General features: G+C 36.0%; 1 protein-coding gene and 1 long non-coding RNA gene across 6 annotated transcripts in view; one reads left to right on the top strand and one right to left on the bottom strand.

Annotated features, from left to right (window-relative positions):
• LOC111413443 (CCR4-NOT transcription complex subunit 6-like twin) overlaps positions 1-23,427 on the top strand; it is a 115,509-nt gene that overhangs the window by 49,660 nt on the left and 42,422 nt on the right. The gene's annotated exons all lie outside the window — the stretch shown is intronic.
• LOC139429425 (uncharacterized) lies at positions 2,779-3,732 on the bottom strand. Its single transcript, XR_011640073.1, has 3 exons — positions 3,613-3,732; positions 2,886-3,540; positions 2,779-2,832 (listed from the first exon to the last, which is right to left on the bottom strand). It is a non-coding gene; the product is annotated as an uncharacterized lncRNA (long non-coding RNA).

Genomic DNA, 23,427 nt, shown 5'->3' with positions numbered 1-23,427 from the left:
TTTGAATTTCTAGATCAACGCTATCATCTTCATCACTAGAAAGTTGCGCAGAATCAGCAGAATATGAAATGGTTGGGTTTGGTTGTTCTTCCGACTTATTGCATTCGAATTTGATTTTCCAGTTGTGAGCTATGTACGTAATCTTTCCAGCTCTTTCGGTTGTCAATCTGTTTCGTCTTTTATGATGAATGCACGAAAAAGTTTTAAATGATCTTTCAGTTTCTACCGATGCAACTGGTGCAGTTAAAATTCTTATAGCAACTTTAGATAACACTTTGTACCACACAAGAAATTGAAGATGTAGAGTCAAAACTCCAGAGGAAGCTTTTGGATCATAATTTGTGCTTTGAGCGGTAATTTGCTAAATCTGCCCTAACATTTTAATGCTATATGCTTTATTGCTAGTAATGAAGCTGCAAAATAGAGTAGCTTCAAAGTACGCTCTTTCCTCTCTACAAATGATTTCAAAATATTGGCAACATTTTTTAAATGTCACAAGGTGAAGAATATTACGGATCTCAGTAGGCAGACTATTCCAAAGGGTTATCGCCTGCACAGTAAACGATTTATGGTAAATCTCGGTATGGGTCGGGAACATAAGCACAGAATCTGTCTAAGATCTAGTGGGTAAACCATGCGACGACAAGCGTTGAAATATACAATACAGATACCTTGGTGTTTGATTGTGAAGAACAGTATATAACATCTATAACATCTACGGTTCTGACAGCTTAATATCTGCAAATAATTACGGTATGGAATTATGTGTTGAGATCTCTCGAGATCAAAGATACACCGTATGTAGTTGTTTTGAAGTCTTTGTAGTTTGTTTTGTAGTGTTACCGAAAGATCAGGATATGCCGTGTCAGCATAATCTATATGAGGGAAAATCAGGGAAAAACAAAGATTACGATGGTTCATGGGAGGAAGGAAGCAACGGAGACTTTTCAATGAGTGGAAACAATGATAGACCTTTCTGCAGACGGATTGAATTTGAGGTTTCCAACACATTGTAGAATCCATAACCACCCCAAGGGGTTTCTAAGGTTTCTAACCGTGTCTGACAGCTGAATAATGTCTCCGTCAAGCATTAAGTGAATGGATGAAAAATCATTCAGCTTTGCCAGTAAAAGTCGACTGCCAAACGCAATTGCTTGAGTTTTAGCAGTATTTAATTTAAGGCCATAACGTTTGGACCAATACAAAATATTAGAATGATGATGATTAAGACGTGTAATTGCTTCCGGAAAATTTTCAATAGTTGTCGTAGTGTAAATTTGGAGGTCATCGTGATAATTACAAAAAATGCAGTGGGTGACGGCATTAATAAAAATCGAAATGAGCAACGGACCCTGGGGTACACCACATTTAATATCACAAGCAGATGAGAGCGCAGAATCAGCACGCACACACAAGGAACGACAGGAAAGGTAAGATTGAAACCAAGATAAACATGAAGAGGTAAATCCAAGGGCAGCTAGTGACGCTAACAAAAGATCGTGATTAACCGAATCGAACGCCTTGCTGAAATCAAGTAGTACAAGGATGGTAACACAACGATTGTCGCAAGCATACCTAATGTCATCTGTAATCTTAATAAGCGCTGTTGTCGTGCTATGACCCTTACGAAAACCCGATTGAAACTCGTTGTGCAAGTTAAATTCTTGTAAAATACTCTTGAACTTGTAGATAAACAAGGCGCTCGAGAGTTTTGGATAGAACAGATGAAATGGAGATAGGGCGAAAATTATTTAAACTTGAGGGAGTCTTGGATTTATTTATAAAGACAACATGAGCAACCTTCCAGATTGAAGGGAATGAGGATCGTTCAAAGGAGAAGTTAAAAATGTGGGTAACAGGAGTAAGAACGATATCCAATATAGGAAGAAGTTTGAGACCAACTCCATCAGCTCCCACACTAGTAGACCTCGAGTGATTCAAGGCATCGCGGACTTCTGACGCTGTGACCAGGAGAAAGAGGAGGATTTAGATGAGGCAAGAATTTCAGAAATAGTAGTCATCCTAATCCCACCACTAATGAGCAGAGGAGGATCAGCAAAAAACCTCGCCAATGAATCCACAACACAAGCAGCCCGAACAGAGGGAGACTCAACCGCCCCTAAGGAACGCATTAACCTCCAAAACGTCCTCGGATTCTTGGATAGTCTCCGGTAGACATAAAATTTTTTGGCATTTCTACATTGGTGATTGCAACGGTTACGCAAGATCCTATAGTTTTCACGATTAATAGTGTTTGGAATACGTTTAAATAATAACTTTGCACGGTTACGCTCCCTCATCAGTGATGTCAGTGCGGGCAGACGGTGCGGGCAGATGTCTCACCCTGCGTCATCTCAGTGGGGCATGCTTGTCATAGAGATCATAATTGGTTTCAGTATTCGAATAATGGTGTCAATTTTAGGCCAAAATGTTAACTCATCTAATAAATTTCTTTTCATATGTGCAGGTAGTAATTCTTCTTTTAGAGCTAGGTATTGAAATGACATTTTTGATTTTTTTAAGGATTCGAGGCAGGCGAGAGAACTACCCCAACTGCACTTTTCTTTCTTTATCAATTTCTATAAATAAGGCATTTGAAACATGGACGGTGATTCGAATTGCGATCACAGTGTTCATGAATTCTTGAATACAATCACATTTTAGTATATACCGGCACACTAAATGAAAAGTATGTTAAACTAAGATTAGAACTAAAACTAGAAACTTTCTGGTTTTGCAGTGCGTCTTTTAATAAAAGGTTTGACGTTTCAGATGTCATGTTGCAACCTTCTTCAAAAACTGGTTCGAAGTGACGAGATCAAAAATCGGTAACTATATATAAGTCGGAAAAACTAATTAATAATCAGTTAACGCTAATTAATAACTAATTGCGTCGCGTCCGGTGTGAGGCGAGAAGAGGTCTTCGTGTTCACCACCATCTTCCATGTTCTGCTAAGCTCCCAGCCATCCTCTCTGTTGACGTTATTTTTATGTCGGTGGATCTCTATGGCTTCTCTTGTCAGTCTTTGGTAGTATCTGTTATCCCTAGCCAGCACCTTTGTTTGTTCGAAGTCTATTCGGTGCTCCTCTGCATGGCAATGTTCCGCAACCGCCGACTGCTGGATCTTCTTCAGCCTTACATCCCTCTCATGCTCCTTGATGCGGCACTCGACGTTGCGTCCAGTTTGGCCAACATAAACCTTCCCGCAACTACACGATAGTCTATAGACTCCTGCTCCTTTTAATGGAGTTAGTTTGTCCTTGGCTATCGGGAGTGTGTTCCGAATTCTGTTGACCGTGCCGTACCGCACTACGATGTCGTTCTTCTTGAGGTGCCTAGCAATTCGTTCCGTTACACCTGAAACATAGGGAAGACAGATAAATCCAAGTGGTTTTTGTACTTACCGTGTCCTCTTTCTGCTTTCGCTGCTTGATGGTCTGGTTGATGTCCCTCGAAGTGTACCCATTCTTCTGCAGCACGCCTCGTAGAAAGTGTTGCTCCTTCTTCAAGTTCTCTCCTTCACATAGTCTCGCTGCTCGCTGAAATAATGTACGGATCACGGACCTCTTCTGTTCTGTTGGGGATGATAATGTGAACATGCCTATAAATACCTGTTGGTATGGGTCTTCTTTCGGTATACACCAAGTTCTATATCTCCATTTGTCGTCCTGGTGACCAACACATCTAGGAAAGGTAGTTTTTTGGCAGTTTCTGTGTCCATGGTGAACAAAGGTGCTGGCTAGGGACAACAGATACTACCAAAGACTGACAAGAGAAGCCATAGAGATCCACCGACATAAAAATAATGTCAACAGAGAGGATGGCTGGGAGCTTCGCAGAATATGGAAGATGGTGGTGAACACGAAGACCTCTTCCCGCTTCACACCGGACGCGACGCAATTAGTTATTAATTAGTTTGTAATTAGCGTTAACTGATTATTAATTAGGTTTTCCGACTTATATATAGTTACCGATTTTGGATCTCGTCACTTCGAACCAGTTTCTGAAGAAGGTTGCAACATGGCATCCGAAACGTCAAACCTTTTATTAAAAGACGCACGGCAAAACCCGAAAGTTTCTAGTGTTAGTTCTAGTTTTAGTTCTAATCTTAGTTTAATTCACACCGGCCGTGAAAGCCTTCGTACTTATGTGAAAAGTATGTGTTAGATATCCTAATGTAATTATATGACTATATTTTTCTTGGACATATTTGAAAGATTTTTGCATAGTTGCAGCGTTATCCCTTATTACACAAAAAAAACTTTTCAGGTCCATATTTTTCAATTACCTCGCTTAATTTATCAGCTAAATATTCTGGCTTTGTTACTATTAAATTTATGATGGCTTCATTCCTAATATTGCTCCACCCATCACATTGCAGATTAAGGTTGTCGGAATGTTGTAGATCAGATTTTGATTTTAATAAAGCGTAGTCATGATCTAGATATGTTGTTGAAACACATTTTCGGGAAGGTAATGTATAAGCTGGTCTTAAAGTGTTAAAAAACCTTTCCACAGTGGATGCTCTATAATGGAGAAGGATGTTCCAGACGCAAAAATTGCGTTAGCCAATTTACTATTCAAGTTTTCCTAAAAGTGCAATAATCAGTAATGTTAACAAATTGTTTCAAACGCTGCAAAGCTATTATTGAGGTTATTGATGATAATGTTGATGCTGATCTATTTCGAATTGGGCTTTTCACATCATTTGGACATTTCATACACAAATAGTGTTCCTGTGTAAACTATATCATAAGAACATGTTGATACCGAACATTAATAATCATTAGGTTTTGTTAGATGTTATTACATTATTATATTATTACATTCATTATTTATAATTGTTGGAAAGCCATTGCAATATTTAATTCATTGTCCTACTTTTAAAGGTTGTGTTCCGGGTTGTAAAGGCAATTTCAATTGCTTGAGGACAAAAAGTTTTCGGTTTTCATGACACAACACTTTCAGTTAAATTATGTTAAGAGCACGAATTTGTTGAGTTGCGTGCCTTGATAAAAAAAAACTAGAAATATTATTTAGGAGCTTTTGCAACGAAACTAGATTATGAATAAGTCGCAAGAAAAAAAGTTGTTTTAATAGAAATGTTTTTAAACTTTGAGGAATTTGAACACTTTTACAATAAGTGGGAACTAACATGGTTAGCTATAGCTGTTATAACATATTCCATAAAATTAACAAGACATTTTCTTAATCATTCATAATAAAATATTTATTGGCAATAACAATAGTACATAAATTTTTCGCAATATAACTTATTTTTAGATTTCTTTCCCAATTCGACCTCATTAATGCACGGAAATGCGAAACTTTGACATGCTATTAATATGTGCATAAATTTGATGAATCCTCTGAAGATGACTCACAAGGATCGAAATGTGTAAGTAAAATAAATTAAAATAAACGTGGAGAAATTTTATTCATCCAAAAGAAATTATAACTGGTATAATGTTATTAAGTGTTATTGTGTTCTTAAAAATAGACGGAATTCTCGTTGTTTGAGTTGTTTAAACACTTTCTTCGAGATTCACTCAAAAAGGAAAATCGACCTATTCTTCATTTTTTTAATAATAGAAAGTGAGATCTTTTAAATAAAAAGTAAAATTTATTCGAACAGCAGAGATGAGGATCCTACCATTCATAGCAGGGGTACCATAAGAGAAACGAAGATATCAGAGGATTCTGCAGTGTCCAGACGTCGCGCAGATTGCCGAAAATTGCAAGGAATAATAAGGCAAGATCAAACAAACTTCCTGGACTAGAATTCATCATTCCAGCCACGTCTCTAGATTATAGAGTACAAGGCAAAGGCCTTAAAATGAGGAAGTAGAGAAGAAGGAAGAAGAAATTTATGATGTTATTGATATTCTTAGAATTCCTTACATTATTATTTAAAGGTCAATGAACGCTTTTTATTGAATCACACACCAAAATATTTTAACAAAGGAAAAGGTGAACTGCAATCCAAAAACAGGTATTTTTTAAAAATATCCTTGGCACTGCACCTTTTATAGAAAGTGTTCGTTAAAATTAATGAAAACAAACATCGAAAATGAAACGTTCCGTTATCCGAATCGAACGTTTAGCAGAAATGTAAAAATGATTTGACCCCCATCAATGAGTCACCTTTAACGTTTTTCCTGAAAACGGTCGTAACTGTAACGGGTTCCTCCTTTATAATAAAAGCTCCGCTACGCTTGCGGTTTTCGCTGCGTCAGTGAAACTAAATCTCTCGATTTCACTTCGAACAAACTCGATCTAACAACTACCATACCCATACGAACTCTTAACTATTTATTTTTTTAAATCAACTTGTGTTTTTCTGCAGCTAATTCTTTCAATTACACTTTTTTTTCTTTTTAACTGTGACGTTGGTCAATAGTAAGTTTCAATACCTTCTGGTATTGAAACAAACCACACAACTACCACCGAGAAGTAATAGTTCCCAAGGTACTCGCGGTGTTAGTTGCTCAATTGCGAAAACCCACGGCATAGAATGCGCTAATTTATCGCTGCGGACGGCTTAAAGGTATATCTCGGCGCTGCTGCTCACCTTACACGATAATGCTGGCACACCTTAATGACTCGACACCGGGCAAAAAATAACATCTCGACGAGCAGAAATTGCGCGACAGGTCTTTTAACTGAGGTCAAGTTGACGACGTTTCTTGTTACTATTATTTTTTTTTTATTTTCAACGGAAGTACAAACTGTTAAACAACAGTTTAAAACTAGGTTAAAAGTACCACGAGCGATTATCGTAAACGCAATTTGTTCAAGACACGTTTTAGGTTTGGAAAACTTGCGCGTTTAAACGCGGCCGAACGAATTCCTGCATAATTTACTGTGTACGACGACTGGAGTGCGTAAGCTGACATTTAAAGGTCTGTAACATCAAAAGGACTGCCACTCTCGCTTTTCATCACCGCGTTTGAATATTGAAGAATAGTAATTCCTTTGTCGGAATCCGTTTGATGGTTAAAAATACGTGATACACAAATATAATGACTCGATTGGTTTGGTTATCTGGCCGTAAAAGGAATAGCAAACCTTGAAATTATTCTCTGATCGTACGAAATTCAAGGCCTCTTCGGGAAATTATATGGATCGCGAAGGTTATATAGTTGTAGAGTCTAATAATATTTATTATTTTTTCCTTTGTTGGGTATCGAGAAAGGAGATTGCTTAAGGGGAAAAGAAGTTTGATTTTTCCTTGTTGGGAAACTTACTTTGAAATCTGATGTACTTGTCCCTCATCTTCGCGCCGGTATTTCTCAACTTCCTATTGTTAAATTATTCTTTAACAACCCGTCGTTTTATCCAATAAGGATTTAGGTTAAGGTATATACTATTCAATTTAAATACGCTGCGATATGTAACATAATATATTATATAGTGAATTTCACTTAAAATGCTATATACAGGGTGTATCTAAATTGATGCGCAAGATTTTAAGGGGTGATTTTTTAACGAAAATTAATAATAATATTTCTCCTGAGAAATTGTTAGTTTGATCACAAAAAATAAAATAATACTGAATTCAATTTGACATAAGTTCATTTTTTTGACTAATAATAACCAATCTCTGAATTAATTTACTTTAGCCTATGTATTATTTTATTTTTTGTGATCAAACTAACAATTTTAAGAGAAAATGACAAGAGACAAAAAAGTTGCACATTGATGATTCCCTCTATTTAAATCAAGTTTTTAAATAGAAAAATGTAGACGCATTAAAAAGTTCTGATGCAAAGTATTATAGGGGTTGATTTTTTCCAGCTCCTTCTAACAACATTTTCGTATTATAAAAAATGTTATTTTATGAGCAACAGTTATCTGCCAAATTTCATCCTTCCAAATTCCTCCATAGTGGATTTAATAAAGAAAAACTATTTTTCCCCTAATTTGAAAAGGCTGTAACTTGGAGGAGAAGTGGTTTTGACCAAAATGTTATATGAAAGACACCCCTTAATATTCGCTGAAAAATCACCCCTTAAAATCTTTCGCATCAATTTAGATACACCTGTATAAAAATATATTTCCATAGAAACTAAGGCGTACCACATAAAATGCAACATGTATGAATGTTTCCAGTTTTAGGTCTAATGTTGGTTCCAGTGACAATCATAGGTAGCGCTAGTAAACATAAGATATCACTATGTTGCATATTTGTATTGAATTAAAACTAGAACTAACACTATAACTAACACAAGACCTAGAACTAGAATCATTCGGGTTTAGCCGTCTTGACAGACGTGCGGCTAAATCCGATTCATTTATGTCAAAACCAGTTCAACAATTACCATGTTTTTCGTTGTTGCGTAGATACAAAAAAGAAATAATTACATATAAATACTATGGATTACAAAATATGTAACTTCCGAACTGTGAAATGCTAGTCCGAATCGGATGCTATTAGGTCTTCCTCTTTAAACGCGTGTGGATTTGTTGGCGACCAACTTGATGCTGAACCGCAATAGAGCACTTACTGATATTGTCAAAAAACTTTTTAGTTGTTTTTTAATAAATTCGCTGATAGTTGGGACATTTAAGTCTTCATGGAGCTCCTCGTTTTTTACAAACCACGGCGCGTTCACGGAAATCCGCAGAAGATTATTTTCTAGGGTTTGAATTTTTCTCATGTTTGAAGTTGATGTGTGAAGTTTGAGTGGCCTGATGAGGGCTTTGTAAAGAAGTAGAGTGCACTCAGTTCGCAGTGGTGATTTTCTATTGGTCAGAGGATATAACTGGCGAAGCGTGGCATATCATTGGTTGACCTTTGAGTTTATGTGGAGTTTCCAAGTGAGGCGGTTTTGCTTTCCACTGATTTTTCTTGATCGTTTATAATAATGTAAGGAGCATTTCGATAAGAACTTAGCGAAAAAATTTTGGTCTGGCATTGAGCAGATTGGCCCATTTTGATAACTATTTCTGGATTTTGTCCACTGACCTTTGACGTGTCTCAATAGCATCAATAAGGATGCCGTTTTGTCCCATTATTAACATGTCATCCGCAAACATAGCCATTTCGAATTTTACGTCGGTCGGGATATCATGCATAAAGATGTTGAACAGAGCAGGGGATAAACTACTACCTTGTAGGATGCCTGCAAGTATTCTTTGAGTGCTGGAGAAGTATCCATTGATGGTGACGGAATGGCAAGTAAATAGTTAACCCCGTTTGATTGAGCTTGTTTTTTAATCCTTCCATCCAGACTGTATCAAAGGCCCTTGCCACATCCAGCGAAACAACAGATGTAAACTTTTTAGCCTCGAACCCTTCCTCGATATATTTCGCTACTCTTGCCAGTTGGTGAACCGTGGAGTGTCCCTCTCTAAATTCGTACTGGATGTTTGGGATTATTTTGAGGAGGCTTAACTCTTCTTGTAGTCGATGATGGATGACTCGTTCGAATAGCTTAGATACGGATGAGAGGAGACTGATTGAGCGATAATTGGGTCCGTATTGATTTTGCATGGCTTTCTGAACATTCGGATTTGCGCTTTTTTCCATACTACCGGAAAGTAGCCAATTTCCAGACAGTGATTCAAAATTCCTGTGATGTGACTCAATAGTCGAGATTGTCAAAAAAGCAGTCTGAAGTATTAGGATTCAGATTGAAAGAATGGAATTTGCTTCATCCCGATATTAAGGTCTGTTTCGTAGTAGTGACAAAGAACTAACAAAATACTTCTGCAAGAAAAAAATTTAGTGTATTGCAATAATGTTAGTTCGGTCATAAACTTGCTAGATATTGAATTTGAATCACAAGATTGGCGCTTAATTATAGACTCGTCAAAAAGCTGTATTTCTGCAAAATGGAAATAGATTACTCTCTGTTCCGGTAGCGTATGCTTCTGGTATGAAAGAAACTTACGAAAACATGAAATTGCTACTAGAAAAAATTCAGTATAATCATTTTTAATTTAAACTATGTGGTGATTTCAAAGTTATTGCTTTACTTTTCGGATTGCAGAAAGACTGGCTAAAGCCTCCCTCCTAGGAATAAAAATGTTATCCAACCTCCTCTTGTCGAGCCCACCATAGTACTTCTGCCACCACTACATATAAAACTAGGCCTGATAAAAAATTTTTGTCAAAGCCATGGATCGCAACGGTTCAGGTTTTATGTACTTGAAAGAAAAGTTTCCTAAAGTTAGTGACGCTAAAATAAAGGAAGGAATTTTCGTTGGACACCAGATCAGGGGAATTGTTCAAAGATAACATATTCGAAAAAAAGTTGAGTCCGTTAGAGAAATCTGCTTGGAAAAGTTTTAAAAATGTCGTGCAACCAAGATGTTGAGCAACGAAAAGGCAAGTAACAACTACAAAGTTCTGATAGAAGAACTACTTTCGACTTATCAAGCATTGGGTTGTAATATGTCACTCGAAATTCACTTTTTACACTCTCACCTCGACTTCTTTCCTGAAAACCTAAGAGGCGTCAGCGACGAACATGGAGAAAGATTCCATCAGGATATTTCCAGCGTGGAAAAACGATACCAAGCCAAATAGAGTCCTCGCATGTTGAGCGACTTTTGTTAGACGCTTGCAAGAGCCAAATACTCCAGAAAATCATAATTTTTAGTTTTAAAAAACATATTTTCAAGTTGCAGTTCATGAAAAATCTTAGTAACAAGAAAAATATGGGTGCCAAAATTTTTCTACATCTATTTTCCACCTTAGGAAGTTTAAATAAAATCAGCAAAACCTGGTTTCCAGAGAATTACGAATTGACAGAAATGTTTAGTTTCCTAATTTTCTGTTCTAAATAACAAGGAATGCGTTGCAATTCAAATTAAGTTGATCAGAAACACTGTTCAACCCAAAAATTGCAAAAATTCCCCAAAAACTGGTGTCTTCTGCGTCTAAGTTAACTGATGCTGCTTCCTCGATATATTTCGCTACTCTTGTCCGTTGGTGAACCGTGAAGTGTCCCTCTCTAAATCCGTACTGGATGTTTGGGATTATTTTGAGGAGGCTTAACTCTTCTTGTAATCGATGATGGATGACTCGTTCGAATAGCTTAGATACGGATGAGAGGAGACTGATTGAGCGATAATTGGGTCCGTATTGATTTTGCATGGCTTTCTGAACATTCGGATTTGCGCTTTTTTCCATACTACCGGAAAGTAGCCAATTTCCAGACAGTGATTCAAAATTCCTGTGATGTGACTCAATAGTCGAGATTCTGTTGGTCTCGGTAGTTGCTGAAGTTAGTAGATGGGATTCATTATATTGTTGGATTGTGGTAATGTGACGAATATTCTCATTATTCATATTCGGTCGAACACATTCTTCCAGATATTCCGCAAAGGTGTTTGCTTTGTCTTCGTCCGAGAATACTGATATTTCATTCACTAATAGGATAGGTGGATATGTCCGCGTTATTTTCCTAGTGGTCTTCCTCAAGCCCGGATCATTTACTTCAAATCTTTCGATGAGTTTTCTGTAATTGTTGATTCTATAAGCATCTAGTTCCTGAGAAATTGTATGAATTAGTCTATTCAGTGTAGTTTTTATTTCTGGGTTACGCGTCTGTTGCCATTCTCGGCGAACCCTCCGTTTTTCCTTGATTAGGTCTAAGATGTTTTTAGGGGGAAGGTTGTAATTGCTTGTAGGATTCCTTTTGAAGAGTTTCGTTGGAGAGACGTTGCTTCCTTAATCTTTGAAGTCAGTGAGCAGATTTTTACGTCTAACTCAGAATTTCAGGATGATTAGGTTATGTATGTTTGTTAGATTAGTCGTGAATTAAATGTGGGAGTAAATGGTTAATTACGAATGTTTTGATTTGTGGTATTAGGGAAACAAGGAAATCTTTAAGATAGGAGAGGTGCCTGCAATTGTTGTTGGTTTGGTTGATTCCCTGCTTGAGCTGGAGCAAGCGTGCTTTGAGCTGGATGAATTTTTTGCAATTAGTGTGGTTGTGATTTTCACCGCATTTGACGCACCTAGGGCTCATTAAGCATGTCCATATCGTTTGCAGTTATGGTATTGAGGAATCTTTTGGGAATTCCTCCTGGCTTCGACTGTGACGATTGCGTTGGAGATTTCCTTGACTTGATAGATTTCTTTGGCGTTCTCTGTGGTTTCTAGGTCTGCTACGCATAAAGGTATGAGGTATTTCGACTTATTGAGCAATCTCGTGACTCTTATGACTGGTAGGTTTAGTTGATTCAATTTGGATTTGATTTCTTGATTGGATATTGATATCGGGACATTGCTAAAGATCACAGAAAGAAGTTTACTGGAGGGATCTTGATAGGTATAGAACGGAGGGATTTTGTTTTCTTTGTAGAATTTTGTGACCGCTCTGTAATCATCAGCATGGGTTAGGTTTACTTTGGTATTTGAATTTTTGTATGTAGTAGTGAAACTATGTTTTGTGTTTGCTTTTAAATCAGTAATTAGCTGCTGGTGGTTTAGGGCACTATGGATAAAAATAGGGGAAATTTTTTGGTTTTTATTTTCCTCTTTATTATTAGGGTTGTTTGAAGCCGAAGTACTAGGTTCGTTGCTCTCATCAGAAACAACCTCTAAGGCGGCATATTTATTTTGAGATAGAAGGATCCCATGAGTACCTCTTGTTGGTTTCCTTGATGGGAGGAGATACATGATCGGAGGTTCTTTTGTTGTTTATAGAGAATAACGAATCCCTTAAGGGGCTTAAAAATGTTTATAATTGCAATAAGTTTGCACGTTGTTTATCGAAAAGCACTTGTTGAAAAATTGCAATGGGAGTATAAAGACGCGTCCGACCGTGATAAATGCCCGATCGATACTGCTGAATGTTTCTAGTTCTCGGTCTAGTGTTCTAGTTTTACATTAGCACTATCACTAGAACTAACACAAGATCTAGAACTAGAATCATTTGGGTTTAGCCATCTTGAGAGTCATGCGGCTAAATTCGAATGTTTTATATACCTAAAAATAAACTTTCTTGTATTTAACTTGAATCATTTGAATCATCCTTACGCATGATTTAAAACTGTAAAATCAAGACGGTTAAGGACACAGGATGATCTGGTTTTTCTTTGTTTATATTCACGAATTTCAACCCACTTATTCATGCCAGGATGACGATAATGAATACGTTACGGTTTGTGTAGCACGCGCACGAAGAAAAAGAAGAGAAACCCTTTGTGTTTTATACCTTGGTAATTGATACATGCGTTGTTGTGTTGATACACACATGAGGAGATTGAGAGAGTGGAAAAGATTAATACGTAATTAAGTCTAGATCCGGGGAACTTCTTATAGGAGAACGTCTTCGTTAACGATGGTGGAGTATTGTTACGAACACGCTATGTGGCACGATTCCCAGCAAATGTGTTGACGAAAGACGTGCGTCAATTTCGATGAAAGTAGTTCATCAGTAAAAGGTAGTAATCATTCCGAATGAATATTCTTCGTCTTCCATATGCTTAACATTCTAATTTTTCAACAAAAAAAATTATATTGATCGACATTTCTTCTTATTGGTGTTCTATTAATCTTAATAATAAGTAGGAATCTTTTAGGAATTTATTTTGATTCTTTTTATTCCAGAAGCTGCTTCATCATTCATCTCTTATTACGTAAAATTAGCAACGTTTTCTTACCGATGGCTTCCTTTGCTGCCTCGTGATTCATTTTTGGTCTGCCAAGTTATCTCCACATTCAGTTCCTTCTTAGACTTTTTTCTTTGTTGCTGCCGGGCTGAGGGGAGCAGCCCTTCTCGTCACGACCTATAAGATATATTGTAATTTACGCACTCCAAAGGTTTAGAGCAAATCTAGACGTTTGATGAACCTTAATATTGCTCCAAGGTCTCGTTCCTTTATGTCAGTAGTAACAATGAATTTGGAGGGCTTTTTGAATTATCAGTGTGCTTAAGCCATACTCTAAAGGCTATAAATTGGTGACCTTTAATACATTCTATATTTTCGCAAACAAAAAAATCGTCTAGACAATCATGTTATTTAAATTAATAGCACAATTCACATCTGATATTAGATACATTAAAGGAAAATCCAACATTGTAGCTGATACATTATATCGTTTAGATATCGATGCTGTTAACTTACCTTATTCTGATGTTGAAACTTTAAAATCAGAACAGGATTGTGATTCACAACTTCAATTTCTCCTAAACAAGCAAATTAATAAGACTGCAGAATTTATTTTATCAGAGGAGCAAATTTCACTTTCAAATATAAAACTGTGGTGTGAAATTTCTCGTCCTCTACCACGCATTTATGTACCAATCTCATTACGTTCAACAATCTTTTCAAATTTTCATATTTCACATCCTGGAATACGATTATCGCAAAATGTTGTAAAATTTGGATTTTTCTGGCTAAGAACGAATTCTGATATTTATCACTAGACAAAATCTTGTATCAAATGTCAAACTTCTAGAATAAACAAACATACAAAATCACCTTTCTAACAGTTCAACATTCCAAGTGGCCGGTTTGAACATATTCATATTGACTTAAAGCCCTTCAACGTACATTTTTACTATAATTGAACTTTTTACAAGATTGACAGAAGCATATCATCTTTGAAAGAACTTTGAAAACCGCACTTATTGCTAGAGGAAGCTTAGATCGTTGGAAACATGATCTTCCAATTGTTCTACTTGCTCTCAGATCTTGTTTAAAAGAAAATTTTGGTTGTTCACCTGCATAGCTAGTTTTTAGTCAACCATTACGACTCCCCGATGAATTTTTTAGCAAATCACATAGTAGTAGTATTCTAAATACTACGGAAAAACTATAAATCTCTTCAACCTAAGACGATTACATTTGCTAATCAAGTTCAACAAGTTTTATTAGTAGAAACCGATCATCTTTTAAATTATTGCTGGAAGGTCTCGTTCCTTTATGTCAGTAGGTGTGAGGCAAACCTTTCTGACGTAGTCATATAGAATATGTTCAGTAGTATTGATACTTATCCTTTACTGATTAGTTTACGAGAAACATTAGCAAATCTTGGACAGACCATGACCTTTCACCATAACTCAAGAACGCCATTTATACATAAAGACTTATTAGAATCAAACTTTGTAGTTCTTCGATTAGAAGGTAAAATACCTTCCTTAGCAGCTCCATTTCTGGAGCCCTCTCCTCTTTGACTTCATAAAGTCTTGTAAGTTTGTATCTAACGTTGCTTTAATGATATATCTGAATAATTGAAGTAAAATTCAGGATTGTTTCTAATATTGAAGGATTTAAAATTCTAAATACTATGGAATCTCTTCAACCTAAGACGATTACATTTGCTAATCAAGTTCAACAAGTTTTATTAATACAAACCGATCATTTTTTAAATTATTGCTGCAAGGACTCGTTCCTTTATGTCAGTAGGTGTGAGGCAAACCTTTCTGACGCAGTCATATAGAATATGTTCAGTAGTCTCTGACTTATCGTTGCAAATCCAGCAAGATTGATCCTCACACTTAATTCTTAATATAGTTGTTTGTGCTTTTGGATATCAGTGATTTTAGGCTATATTTTCCAATAAGTTGGGAGGGCTTTTCGAATTATCGGGGTTGTTCTAATAAGATCTTACATTATCAAGGTTGTCAGTATTGCTCGATTTATAATTATGTCGTATATCATTGATCTCTGGCCTCTGCTGTTGTTAAAGGTATACTTGTGTTGTTCTTTATATGGGAGGGAGTACCTATATGGTGTTTATTATTAGTTCGTTTTTGGAGCAGAAGTCCATTTCTGGAGTCCTCTCCTCTTTGACTCCATAAATTCTTGTAAGTTTGTATCTAACGTTGCTTTAATGATATATCTGAAACTAATTGAAGTAAAATTCAGGTTGGTTTCTAATATTGAAGGATTTAAAATTCTAAATACTATGGAAAAACTATAAGTCTCTCTTAATTCTAAAAAAGATATTCCCAAGCAGTGGTTGTATAATGTAATTTTCAATTCGAAATTTAATTTATCCTTCAAAGAACCAGGGATTGATACTTGTGACACTTGTGACGGATATGTTATCAAACTCAAAGAATCTGCATCCCTGGAAGAACGTCGTGTATTATAAACTAACTACGACACACATCTTCTTGATGCAGATTAACTTGTTGTTTTAAGTTTCAAGCACGACTCTAGATTTTTATTTGTTAGTTGACTTCTAACTTTACTTTTTATTATATTAATGCAAGAGAACGCTTGCTCAAACGAATATGTCGACCCGAAGATCGTCAGCACTCCACATGCCAACTTCTTGACTTCACTGTATGGAAAAGCTATAAATGTCTTCAACCTAAGACGATTACATTTGCTAATCAAGTTCAATAGGAAGTACCAATATGTTGTTTATTATTAGTTCGTTTCTGGAGCAGAAGTCCATTTCTGGAGTCCTCTCCTCTTTGACTTCATAAATTCTTGTAAGTTTGTGTCTAACATTGCTTTAATGATATATCTGAAACGAATTGAAGCAAAATTTTGGTTGGTTTCTAATAATGAAGGATTGAAAAGTCTAAAAATGTCTAAATACTATGGAAAAACTATAAATGTATTCAACCTAAGACGATTACATTTGCTAATCAAGTTCAATAGGAAGTACCAATATGTTGTTTATTATTAGTTCGTTTCTGGAGCAGAAGTCCATTTCTGGAGTCTTCTCCTCTTTGACTCCATAAATTCTTGTAAGTTTATAACTAACGTTGCTTTAATGATATATCTGAAACGAATTGAAGCAAAATTTTGGTTGGTTTCTAATACTGAAGGATTGAAAAGTCTAAAAATGTCTAAATACTATGGAAAAACTGTAAATGTCTAAATACTATGGAAAAACTATAAATGTATTCAACCTAAGACGATAACATTTGCTAATCAAGTTCAAAACGTTTTATTAATAGAAACCGATCATTTTATTAAAGAACCGAATATGTCATAATAATTGTGAATAAACACCTGCAATTTCCTTTTTTAGAGTTCCATCAAGGTTAACGGTTGAAGAATTTCGCTCGCGGGAGCAGCTTAGGCTCTCCCAGCCCAGGTTAAGCCTGCGAGCCGTTGGGATCCTTGAAAAGACGGGCGCGCAGGTGAAAGTGTTCGGTTAGGTCGGTTAGTTGGACGTTACGTAATGTTTCGACGACGTTGAGGAAAAACGTTGAGCAAAGTAACCGCAGCGGCAAGCGTCGTGCGGTCGTTGTCGTCCCGGTTGTCTGCGAATCCCAGCAGATTCAAGCAAGCGATTTAAAAGTTAACGAGCGTTTGAGTTATTGGTGTATCGTTGTCACGATATGTACGTTGCTATCATCTTTTATTTCCTAATAGAAATCTCTTGGACTTAATAAGGTCGCCGTTGTCGATTGCTTAAACGTGTAACTAAAGGTTTTCAAGTTGCGTAATTAAATTTCTATCGACTTTCAGTGAGAAGAAAAGTTTTATAAGATTTTTCATTTCTGATATCAACAACGATATTGTATTTGGAACGAATTTGGCAATTAATTTTTGATTTTTTAGAACGCATTGTGTTGTTTTAACAAACACAAAAACTGATTATGACAACACCATCGTTACGGAATAATACGATTGTCTTATAGAAAACATTTTTTAAGCTCGCTCTACTTAATTCGTTCTAGAATTATGTCATTACGCGACCACCTCGTTTCGTATCAATATTAAACGAGACTAATTCGCGGTTATCGCATTACACGCTTGCTTACCCCAGTCGTCCCTTTTCTTTTCTTTCTTGACATTGTTATACGCTTCTTCTTTTCAGCTGGTCAAGCGTACCATGGGAACCCGGAGTCACACCGTTTCTTCTCTTTCTATTAAACTTTCTAAATCATTGCATATCCCACAGAATCAACGCTCCAATTGTTGCTAATTTATTAAATTATTTTGGACTAGAATTGAAGTAAACAAGAAATGATACTTAACTTAATTGTTTAACGGTTAATCGGGTTGTTATTGTTTCTTCTTTCAATTACGGTTGTAAATAAACATTAATTAAAGAATATTTTGAAATGAATAGAATTGTTTTTGCCAAAAGAGGAAAAAGCCACTTTGAAAATGAAGAGGTGGCAAGACAATACCCAAAATGGTTTCTTACAAAACAATACAGGAAACGATAAAAGTAGAAAGTGTTAAGAGACGTTTTCTCATTACAGTTGGATTTTTCCAACCTTGTTCAGTCACGCCAAACAGTCTGGTTTCACTTCTACCGCATAGAAAGTTCCTCCATCTACGGCAGAAGAAGAAGACGACTCGTTCCGCATTGCTCTCTTGTGCGGTTTTCGGCCATAAAACTAATACTGTACTTTCTTAGCCTGTAACCGTTGATTTCTCTTCCAACTCCTAAATTTCTTTTATCATCGATATTAAACGCAAAAACGGTTTTTCTAGATCAAATAAAATTTTTTTACGATCCCATAACGGAAATCGACAATATACAATTCCACTGTTCTTTGCGGATCGTTTCTCGATCGTTTTCTATTATATCATTTGATCGAATAATGCGAACGAACCGTTTTGCTTCTTCTATTAAGCGCCCCGAGTCATATCCCCCGAGGCAGAACTGTTATTATTATTCGAACTGTCACTTTCTGTGTGGAAACCGTGTTCATGGCGTTTACCGTCTTCGCTAAACGGTAGTACCAGAAGTACCGAAACTTAACTGTTACGAAAGACCCCGTCTAACGTTATTACCATTTTGAAATTGTAACATGGTCTTTATCTGTATACGAGAAATCGACGAAATTCGGTTCCATCACGGTCGGAACAAAACGCGCTCTCCTTACTGTTACCTTTTGATTGACGGTACAACGGGATTATATATCATCGTGCCATAAAACGTGGAATTAATTTTAGAGGCATTTATCCGAAAACTCGTAACGTAACTCTCCTTCCTGGATTACTCACAAGATCGTTCGAAACCACAAGATTGAATCATCGCATTATAAACGATTTGTCAGTGTACCCAATGGTAGATAATTATTACATTGATGGTTTCATTTCGTTTGTTTTGGCTTACGAAAATGGTTTCTGGATAAAGAGTTACCCATCTCAATCAATTTTTTTTATTTTATTGAATTTGGCAGAAAATTGCCACTGCAGACCAATCGTTACTTTTGATCAGTCCAGTCTTGATTGCGTAATTTAGCTCTGGACACTAAATAACAGATTAAGGTGGTTGAATCCAATCTCTATGTCTTCCCAATTGCAACTTACCACATCACTGAATGACTATGATCGTCACTTTCTCCGTTCTAAATCGTGAATGAGAGTTTTATCCCATTCCTTTGTCTAAGACTACACGTATATGATAAGAAATAAAGGCAAAAATGTTTCTATAATGATTATAAAACATAAAAACTGTCAGTAAATCAGATTTGAAGATGCCTAAATCGATATGTCTTAAATCAAAGTAAGAAAGCAGAATCTGCACAACAGAGTAAATGAGATCATCGTGAGATTAAGGACAAAATGAAAAGATGGCAGATGGTGCTTAGTAGCTTGGGAGAGTAGGATTTTAAGAAAGAAGTTTAAGGAAAAGGTGATAAATTGAAGCATTTCATTATGCAAAGTTTTTTTCAGAGTTACTCTAGTAACAAGAAAGTATAATAACTAATAAAAGCTTTGTTCGTTGGGACTGCACTACTCTGCACTACATGGCACTAGTATGACGTCATAGTGTAATCAAGTGTAAGTAAGTGCAATGACTTGTCAACTGAGTGCTGGTCAGAAAAGTGTGTAAAGCGTGGTCGCAACGAACAGATTTTTATCAAAAAAAGTGTATAATATTTGAAATGGACGAATAGGAGATTGTCAGCGAAATAGTCGCGGAAAATGAAATCATCGCAGAATGTTTTTTTTAATAAATGTTTTTATAGCGTTGTCAAGCACGTGATTACAACCACAAGAAATTATTGCACTGAGGTAAAAAGTTAGTTATTCCCTGAATCCTTCGGATATGTGTGATATATCAATGAAAAGCTCTTTAAAAATGAATATCAGTTTACATTTTCCACATTTCGATAGCTGCTTTCGTTTTCAAGCTGTACGCGAATCTATATCGTTCGCCCCGATTTAATCTATCTTGTGCATTTTCTGCTGCCTCTACTGGGATTCAATGTACTGTGTTCTCTAATACAACAACTATTAATTATTATAAGGTTTCATTTCTTAATATTAATATTAATTATTACAAAACACGCTTCCAAATATTCCGCCAATTTAGGTACACTGAATTACACTGCACTTATTGAACTTAATCGAAACCAGGTGCAACAAAATCTGTACTAACTTGCACCGGTTGCACGAAATTGCACTGCGCATGGCCCAACGAATACACAACATCTGCACTAAACTGTTTAGTGGAAGTAGTGCAGTCCGAACGAACAAAGCTAAAGTAAATAATTGAGGAGGCAGTATAACACCTCCAGTAACGTCTCTCAATTAACGAGAATTCCATTTCCGGTCGAAATCCATTAGATAATAACAAATTGAGGAAAATTCGCGATCATCTCTTAATTGACAAGTGGTATTTGTATTGAATTAAAACTAGAATTATCACCAGACCTAGGAACTAGACTCATTCGGGTTTAGCCGTCTTGAGAGACGTGCGGCTAAACTCGAATGTTTCTAGTTCTTGGTCTAGTGTTAGTTCTAGTTTTACACTATCACTAGAATTAACACAAGATCTAGAAATAGAATCATTCTGGTTTAGCCGTCTTGAGAGACGTGCGGCTAAACTCGAATGTTTCTAGTTCTTGGTCTAGTGTTAGTTTTACACCAGCACTATCACTAGAACCAACACAAGATCTAGAACTAGAATCATTCGGGTTTAGCCATCTTAGAGACGTGCGGCTAAACTCGAATGTTTCTACTTCTTGGTCTAGTGTTAGTTCTAGTTTTACACCAGCACTATCACTAGAACCAACACAAGATCTATAACTAGAATCATTCGGGTTTAGCCATCTTGAGAGACGTGCGGCTAAATCCGAATGTTTCTAGTTCTAGGCCTAGTGTTAGTTCTAGTTTTACACTATCACTATCACTAGAAGGAACACAAGACCTAGAATTAGAATCATTGATGTTTAGCCGTCTTGCGAGACATGCGGCTAAATCCGAATGTTTTATATACTGAATTTCATATACCTAAAAGTAAACTTCTTTGTATTTAACTTGAATTATTTGAATCATCCTTTACGTATGATTTAAAACTGTAAAATCAAGACGGTTAAGGATACAGGATGATTTGGTTTCTCTTTGTTTATGCAGATAGTGCTTAGTATCTCGGAAGAGTAGGATTTTAAGAAAGAAGTTTAAGGAAAAGCTGATAAATTGAAGCATTTCATTATGCTAAGTATTTTTCAGAGTTCCCCCAATAACAAGAAAGTATAAAGCTATAAAAGTAAATTATTGAGGAGGCAGTATAACACGTCCAGTAAAGTTTCATTGCGAAGATAATTGATCTCAATTAACGAGAATTCCATTTCCGGTTGAAATCCATTAGATACTCATTTCTTAATTGACAAGTGGTAAAAACATTGCGAAGTGTAATTGTTGTGTTTGTATGGGGTGTAAAGATACTCTCAGCAACCTTTATTAATGTTTTTATTGTCACAATTTTTACCACGTTTCTTAAACGGCTCATATTTGAACCCTGAACTCCGTGTAATTTTGTTATAATTTTTTGTAATTGACTACCTTTTTAAGTTTCGTAAGCGCAAGTTTTTCTAATATGACTAGTAAAGTTTCTATGGTCTGAATTTGAAAAACATCTATGACATCACAATCTGTCGAATTTTGTTTAATAGGTAGTCGTGATAAACAATCTATATTAACATGATCTTTAGTATTTCTATATTTAATATCGTAATTAAAACCTTGTGAATATAGTGCATAGTGTTGCATTCTCATTGCAGAGTAAATAGGCAAGCTTTTCGTTGGTAAAAACATTTGAAGTGTAAATGTGTTTCCATACAGATATTGATGGAACTTTTTTACTGCAAAAATTATTGCATAATCCTTTTTATCTATTTAAGAGTACTTTCTTTGCGTCTCTGAAAGGATTTGAGAACCGTACTGAATTACTCTTTCTTCGCCGTTTGGGTAAATATGTGAGAGTACTGCCTCCACACCATACGGACTAGCATCTGTTGCTACTGTAATTGTCAATTTTGGTTTAAAATGTACTAGAAATTTAGGACTTTGAAAATTTTCCTTTGCATTATCAAAACTTTGTTGACATTGTATAGTCCATTTAAAAACTGTATTTTTCTGTAATAATGGATACAGAATTGAACTTAAATTAGGAATGTATCTTCCATAATAATTAATCAACCCGATAAAGGCTCTAATCTCTTGTATATTAGTCGGTCGAGGCATTTTGTTAATTGCCTCAATTTTTTCAAGTGATTTCTCTATACCGCTTTTGGTTATAATGTAACTGTAATACACGTCTTTGAAAAACTGATTTAATCATTTACAAACTTCTTGTAGAGTTTGTAAATGTTGTTCTTGCGTTTTCCCAGTAATTTTTATGTCGTCCAAAAAAACAGTAACTCCTGGAATACCTTGCAATATGGCTTCCATAGAACGTTACCAGATAGCTGGGGCCGCTGCCACACCGTATAGCAATCTGTTACATCTGTATATCCCTTTATGTGTATTTAATGTTAAAAGGTGCATTATAAAGATCTATTTTTATGAATGAAATACCACCAGCCATGTCAGAAAACAATTCGTCAATGGTGGGTAAGGGATGTTCATCTACTACAAGATTAGGGTTAATTATAACTTTAAAATCCCCACACAACCTAATTTTGTGGTTAGCTTTCAACACCTGTACGACAGGTGTAGCCCATTCCGAACCATTAACTTTTTCAAGGATATCCTGTTGTTCCAATCTATCTAATTGTTGCTCTACTAATGGTAAGAATTTAGAAGGAACTCTACGAGCTTTAATGAATTTGGGTGTAATTTGGGCATTTTCCTTTAAATGTAACTTTGCTGTTAAACCGTTAATTTTTGACCCGTATATTTGCTACTTTATTGACATTACTAAATTGTAGTAAGTTAAGTTGGCGAATCCATTCTCTTCCTAGCAAAGGCTCTTTATTGTCTTACGTCAGATAGACATTCAAGTATACAAGTTATTATAATTCACTTTAACCGTTGCATAGCCTACCACTTTTAAGCTTGTATTGCAAAATGAGACTCAATCTCGAAATTCACCAGCTTCTTTCCGAAAGGTATCTGGATACGGTATTTATCTCTGTAATGTACATCTTCTGTTTTAATTTGACATACTTCCTCGACTAGCTTCACCTTCGCCTTGCAGACCTTGCGCAGGTGACCTTTCTTACCACATTTCGAATACTATATATTTAAGTTAAATGAACATTTTGTTGCCAAATGTTCACCCACGCCTGTAACATGCAATATTGGAT

The sequence above is a fragment of the Onthophagus taurus genome, chromosome 3, assembly GCF_036711975.1.
Source record: "Onthophagus taurus isolate NC chromosome 3, IU_Otau_3.0, whole genome shotgun sequence".
In the NCBI taxonomy this organism is placed as follows: domain Eukaryota; kingdom Metazoa; phylum Arthropoda; class Insecta; order Coleoptera; family Scarabaeidae; genus Onthophagus; species Onthophagus taurus.
Note: the sequence above shows the minus strand (reverse complement) of the source record. Positions and strands in the feature narration are given on the sequence as shown.